The sequence below is a fragment of the Filicampus tigris genome, chromosome 9 (genome assembly GCF_054856515.1).
Source record: "Filicampus tigris isolate MCC_2025a chromosome 9, RoL_Ftig_1.0, whole genome shotgun sequence".
Lineage (NCBI taxonomy): Eukaryota > Metazoa > Chordata > Actinopteri > Syngnathiformes > Syngnathidae > Filicampus > Filicampus tigris.
Window position 1 is genome coordinate 18,269,599 of NC_141225.1, and position 7,927 is coordinate 18,277,525.

Below are 7,927 nucleotides of genomic sequence, written 5' to 3' on the forward strand. Positions count from 1 at the left end.
GTATTTTTTTGCTTGCAATAGATGTTTGTGAAGAAAGACACTCAAGATGACAGTAACACGCACGTTCAGTCCACACGCCTTATTGACACTAAACATGCCGAGGGCTGATCATTTTTCTTAAGCTACCCAATTATCCAGATACCTTGTCTCTCGTTTAGGCTCTGGTGACAAATGCTAAGTGATTTAGACATACATGTACACGTTATTTTGCTTTTGTGCTCACGGTCCACTTTTGATTTAATAAAAAAAAAAACTAAGTGTACAATATACAGTATAGCTAATGATTCAAGCTAATTTTTAATTTTATAAATATTGTCATATTTCAAAAATAATTGTACCTGTTATTTAAATCGGTTTATTAAGATTGATTATTATTTTCAGTAATTCAATGAAGAAATTATTGAGATAATTAATAAAAATAACTACATATGTTTTAATTGACCAATTTTAGGGCGTTACAGGACTCTTTGTAACTGCTTGGTGGGCTGAATTAAAGAACAGAGTGGATCGTGTGTGGCACGTGGCCCATACTTTGCCCATCCCTCACATTGACAATAATCATCATCATCATCTTCCAAACCACTTATCCTGTACAGGGTCGCGGGGAGGTGCTGGAGCCTATGCCAGCTGACAATGGGCGTAAGGCGGACTACACCCTGAACTGGTCGCCAGCCAGCCGCAGGGCACACACACAGACACCGTCACTGAGCGGGAATCGATCCCACGCTGCCCACACACAACTCAGGCGTGTGTATCACTACACCATCAGTGACTCATTGACAATAATATTCAGACACATTTCTTAATCAATGAATCAATCCGCGGTTGGACTAGATGTTTTCCCGCCCCTCAAACCTAATGGTATGTGGGCTCCCCCTGGCGGTATGCAAAAGTCATGTCATGTCATCTTCCAAACCGCTTATCCTATACAGGGTCGCGGGGAGTTGCTGGAGCCTGTCCCAGCCGTCAATGGGCGAAGGCAGACTACACCCTGAACTGGTCGCCAGCCAGTCGCAGGGCACAGGTATGCAAAAGTATCACTCTATATTTAAATGTTCAAACCATGCATAATGTTACGGTACACCTAGGTACACTTGAGCTGCAAGAGGCTACATTTTGAAAAATTATTTACATAGAGTTTGATTTTTTTTGCTATATTAAAGCACCGCGTTAATGTTCAAACCGTGCGTAGTGTTACAAATTTAAAAATACTTTTTAGGAATTAAACTTTTCCTCATTTGTGATGGTTGCTCATGAGTCATGAGGTGGTACTTTGAGAACTATGTCTTTTTTTTAGGTGGTACTCTCTTTGATTGAGTTTGCGAAAACACTGCTTTTAGTCTATACAGTATAGTCCAGGTATATATCCATATTATATACTTTTATTTTCTATTTTATTGAAGTGACACACAATAAAAGGATAGTCATCGGAGACTACTACCATGGAGGAATGCATGAACTCATTTTGATAACTGAAAAGGAAAAAAAAAAACAGGTTGGAACATGCAATCTGGGTGGTGGTGACACACCCAAGGCTATCCAACCTCTCATGAAGTAAAAAGCCACACAACGCTTTTGTCCTTGATTGTTCTTTCGCACAACTGTGACTGCTGACACATGCTCAGTACATATTCAGGCTTGTTTCGAGGCCAGCACAATTTACATTGTGTACACACATATGTAAATCAAAAGTCATGACAGGATAATCTGAAATAACAGCAAGGGGAAATAATAAAGTTCAAGTGTTGACCTGCCTTCATATGCTGTACAATATGCAGTAGTAATTTTCACGGTGCATCATATGATTGAATTTCAAAGTCAAATATCCAAAAGGTGCTGTTGGGAGTTTCTGAAAAGATAGGCCTCAAAAGTCAAACAAAACCTGGAGTTCAAACACTTATCATCTATGCAAATCTAATGATTCTTCATCTTGGTTAACATTAATAGATTAACCTGACAAGTGTTGGGCTTTTTCTTTGGCTTTTTAATGATACGACCACTGTACCAGTCATGGCAAACAGGATAGTGTGAGGATAATGATGATACGATAACTTGGAACTGGAATTTAGACAAAGCAAAAAGACAGTAGAAGACAGTATCACACTTTTTATGACTCAAATGGCGAGTCTGTTTAATTTATTTGAGTTCTATTATACATTAAAAGCAATTTAGAAGCCAACCAGCATCACAGAACTGACTGCGTTCAACTTCGGAGGTTCCAGTGTCTTGCGTTCATGGCTGCAATATCAAAATGATTTTAAAGTGACTTAATAGTAACTTAAAGTAGCTAAGATCCAATCCTTGTTTTTGAAAAATCTTGATTTTTTGCTGTGCAAATGTTCTTCTAAATAAGCTCTATACTCTGGAATCATTGCGTGTGGGAATCAAATAGTGCATTTAATCATTTAAACATCCAAGGTGGGGTTTTGACTTCTGGCAGCAGCACTGATGCACAGATATGTTCCCTGGCAGTTGCTGACACGCACTCCTACCTTTAGCAAATTACTGCCGCATGCTTACGGCAAATGTTTTTTTCATGGGTACGGAAAAGGCTCAGACAACTATCTTTACATAGTGCATTCATCCACTAATGCATTGCCCAACATTTTACTATCATGAAATGCACCTTTCACAGAATCACTGTAGTGCCAGTTATAATGATATTTAATGAAGTCAGAGATGACAGTTTTATATTGTGTTATGCCATGTGCAAAATATGCCTCAGTGTAGTACTGCGGTACAAGTGCGACTCCTCAAATTGTCGGTAGAATCCAGACATCCAAATCTCAGTGGGAACATTCAATAGTCTTTGCATCACCCAGGTGCCTGCAGCTAAATGTTGTAACACTGAATTACACAAGTTAGACTTGTTAGAGTGTTGGCAGCAAAATTCATTTTCTAATTGTTGGATGGTAACACGGCCGCATAAGAATCTGTCAACGTTGGTGAGCGAGTGCTCGCTTGTGTCTCTTCTATGGAGATCAAGTTGTCAGAGACATGAGATCTATCGATCTATCGATCTATCGATCTATCTATTCTTCAAATAAGTTATTAAGAGCACCAGTTGTGCATACTGATCGGCAGAGGTGTTGCATTGTGGTTGTCCATTGATAAACAAGAACATCGGTTTCTGTGTGGACTCTCTCCGTTGGCCATTGGTTGTTTGACATTGACAATTTTCACATAACACGGGGCTCTATATGCAACCACGAGGGGCGGGAAACCAACCACACGGACGCGACCGATCAAAGCCCGATCGAAAAATGGCAATCGGTGCATCTTTACCAGCAATTAATTTTAGGCCATTTTTTTTAGTTCACAATTAGTGCAAAAAAAATAATTTACTAAGACTAAAGAGAGTATGTTATTAAAAACAGCCGGCCAATGCCTCCATGGGTTCATAATGAAAATTTGATCCTAGGAATAAGTAACGATAATATTGATTACTGATTGCTCATCGTTGAATTTACCCATAAGAATTTGTTGTGAGAAAATAACTTAAAGAGACACTTAATTGGGCGGAACCTTGGCACTTACACAATAGATCTGTATGCAAAACTGATGTCAGCACTAAAATTACCCCCCTGAAAAACTCTGTAGTGATTTAAGTATTTTTTTTTTTTGCGACCACTTTTAGCACAAGTTGTAACGCCACCCCCAAATTGGGAGGAGACTACCCTTAACACATCAGACATGCTGCTACGTCAGGGAAGTAAGGATGCAAGCGTTGTGATATCCTTTCCTGGCTTGGTTTGTCACGTTCTATTGTCTCCTAGTGTGTGAAAACGGTGACCAATCACCACCAGAATTCATACGCACATTCTTACTCTTGTCCACTTCGATCTTGAAAATATAAAAGCGATTGGCACAATATTTAGGATTTTATTGGTATTAAATGTGAGCTCCTATGAGGAAAAAACGATCACCTCAGCAAAATAAAAAATATTGTCGAGGCGGCAGTTAGTGTTCGACCGCTAAACAATGTTAGCAGGATGATATCAGATGCTCACCGGTCAGACATGGGACTCCGTCTCGTGGATGCTCACTGTCCAGGCAGTCGAGTAGCTCCACGTTCGCCGCCGGTCAGGAAGCCAAGGTGCTCGTGTTGTGGTCGCCCTCTGATCAGACCTCAGCGTTGTGGTCGCCCGTCGTTCATGCAAACGCTAATTCCGTCCGGCCAGAGATGCTGTTTGGCGTCGCGGCGCAAGTGGCCCGTTCTAGCGCGTCTATTTAGACTAGCCTCAGAGAACGGCTAGCAGAAATTTCAAAGCTGGTCTTTGAAAAATTGCATGACCCTAGTGAGGACATGTGGCGCAGAAAATGAATGGATGGACCGAAGCTTGAGTCTGTTTATTGAGTGTTATCTGACACGTGCAACAGCTATAAAGATTCCTTGAGGTAAGCCTAGACAGAATATACCGTACATTGAATTTGAGTCTACAGTATTGTTTGCTGAAACTTGCACCAATAGGATACTTGTGATACTAGCACGTGTCATGCTTCTGCTGGCATCTTCAACACCGAACCCCAGTAACATCCCCCAAAAACAAATTTAATCGAGCAGTGGCTGGTGCATATGATCACTTTGTTTTGTTTGAATCAAACCTTCCCAGCTGCACCTCTCGCAACCATTTAAAGCATTCAAAGCCGCCCTTTCGAGCCTTTTTAAAAAGTCAAGCAGGTAGAAGGATCATCATAAGCTATTTCTCACTGATGCTGACTGACGAAACCCGCAGGGCATCTCAGCAGAACTGCTCCAGGCACTTAAAGCTAAAAACTGCGAACTGGACCTGTTTGGTCCCAACTAAGCATCTAAACTATGATCTGAAAGTCGAGCTGCCCCACCCAAGAGCAATGCATTGTTAAGGTTGGGTGTGAAGTTTTGAATGCCTGCTGCTATCCAAGAGTTGTTGTGCTGCAGGCCCTGTCATAATGAAGGTAATCAAATCATTAGACCAAAAGATGTGAACTGCAAAGCAGCAAAGTTGTGTAATGCATTTTTGTTTTCCCTCAATTTATTTATTTAGTTATTTTGCATCACTGCAAGTGATTCTTATTATAAGCAAAGGTGGAGGGCACAGAAACATTGAAGACATTTAAAAGCAAATTTAAAAAACAAACAAACCTAAAAGAACATACAGCGCAACATACCGCAAAATTTTGGAAAACGGTTTAGAAAAATGCTTGAAAAGACCTTAATCATTAATATAAAAAAGATGAATTTTTAACTTGCATTTAAAAGCATTCACACTTGGGGATAACTTCAGTTCTGTGGACAGCTTATTCCATTTATGCGCAGCATAACAGCAGAATGCGGGTTCACCATGTTTTGCTTTGAACACTGAGCTCCACTTATTGATCATCGTCTGCTGACATCAAGAATCCCCCTACAGAAAGAGTTTCAACTCCCGCAATAAATATAAGTGAGGCCAAAAATCTTTGCTGAGTACATCTTACATCTTCAGGTCTCTTTGCAGTCGTCAGTGTTGAAGAAACATCAGCAGAGTGCGCTAGTGTGTAACTGGACACCTGCAGTTATCGTCCGCTACGTTTTGACGACTAAGTGAAAAGATGGCCACGTTTGACTGTCCGTGCATTGCAAGGCCCATGCAGGTTTGCAGCCATTTCCTCTTCCCGAAGCGCTCTCATCCTGTTGGCTGACTGTTGCTTAAGAGCAGAAGTTAATTATTCACTACTATCAAAGTGACGCTCAGGAAGGTTGGAGCTGACTGGGTGGGGTGAGTGGATGACAAGTACTGTACTCACTTTCGCTTGTTCAAACACGCCAGTGTACTGGCATGCACAAAGCAGTTTGCAATTTTCTATTGTACTTTTCTCTCTCCCTCTTTTTTTTTTTTTTAATGATATAAGATAATGATAATGATATGAATATTCGACATTGACATTCGAATGCATTGCTTACTCCCGTTAGAGCAATTAATGGATGTGGTCCATGCTTGAGCATCAAACTTGGAATTTTTAGTGGTGATGGTTGTTTAGTGACAAAACAGCGGTTGCTAGGCGCCACTGCAATAACAACGAATATTACAGAGACCAATGATGGGAAGAGAATGTAGTCAGCCTCATTAGTCATGTGCCGCCTGAGCGGTACACAAACATTAGGAACATTTCTGCGGACTACAGACAAACATTCAAAAAGAATTCCTGGTCACGGGGCTAATTTTAGAAATGTAAATAACCATATATGTCAAGAATTGTATTTTTTTCACCCACACATCATTACACATGCACAAATATCATCCAGGTTGGAATACCAAGCAGGTTTTAGTGTTGACTGAGCAACTAAAGCAGTCACACCCTCCCACTACAAGCATTATAAAGTTCTCCGGTTTTCACTTGACTGAAACACAGCTATGGCTGTTTTTTTTTCTCTCACAACCGGTGATAGGTGTGCACATTGAGACAAGTGCATGACTGCCATGGAGAGCGCCTTTGAGTCACTATGAGGCAAGAAATGGTGCCAAAGGCCTGAATGATAGGTTGGGCGGTGTCCAAACGGAATGCGTACACTGCTGGTTGAGCAGACGGACCTGCTTAAACAAGTTGTCGACGTGTTATTGAGAGTTGCCAGTGTGCAGTCCGCACACCAGTTGACAACAGGAATCTGGAGGTCTTCAAATAAAATGCTGGAGCAAAATCACATTGTTGAATGCATAGTTACATTAGATCAGAATAAAGCAAATTGGCACAAATTAAAAAGAAAATACTTTTCTTTTTGCAATCTGACAGAAGTTGGCTCAACCTCTGACCATCAAAATTCTAATCCAGCAAACCATGTTGTGCAAGTTTATATTTACATTACAATAACTACATTCAAATATTATATTGACCTCCAAGGGCTGTAATAGATATATTTTAAAAAAAACAACGATATATCATGCAATGGTCCAACAAATGTTTATTAATGTATTTTATGAGCATTTGTGATGGAAATGGGTTGGGGATTTCTTTTTAGAATTTCATGATGAGCCAGATTACCATAAAGTCATTCAAGGCCTACCCCAGTTTACACAGAAAAGACTTTGTTTTCCCTGCAATCAATGCTAAGCTCTTCATTCATTCATTCATTATCCATACCGCTTATCCTCACAAGGGTCGCGGGCGTGCTGGAGCCTATCCCAGCTGTCTTTGGGCAGTAGGCGGGGGACACCCTGAATTGGTTGCCAGCCAATCGCGGGGCACACAGAGACAAACATCCGCACTCACAATGACACCTAGGGGCAATTTAGACAGTCCAATCAACTTACCATGCATGTTTTTGGAATGTGGGAGGAAACCGGAGTTCCCATAGAAAGCCCACGCGCAGGCACGGGGAGAACATGCAAACTCCACACAGGGAGGCCGGAGCCGGGATCGAACCCACGACCTCTGAACTGTGAGGCGGACGTGCTAACCAGTCGACCGCTGTGCCGCCGCTAAGCTCTTCAGTGTTTACTTAATTAAAAACGGCCACTTTGTCTATTGTCCAAAGGTCAATGCATCACTTTGCAATATGAAGTCAAAAACAGATTCAATGAATAATTCAATTGAGAAGGAGAAAAATCATAATAAGTCTATAGTAATTACAAAACTGGTGATAGTAAACACACAGAAAGTGACTATGACTATAGACTAACAACACATTCTGCATGATGCATACACAGGTGTTTGCCGGTTACACAAGCAAACCACACATTTCGTTACAACTTTTTGGCAAGACATCTCACAAGATGTCTGCAGAAAAGTGAATCATCCAGTTTCACTGCATCTAGTGCCAGAGTTCCCATGCCTATTTTTTTTTTTTTTTTTTTTTTTTTTTTACAATTACAGCGCATGCTCTGTGTGCGTTTGGGTGTGTGTGCAGGGTAGGGTGGGGGGGGTGTGGGTGTGTGTGTGTGGGTGTATATGTGTGTGTTGGGGGCGGAGT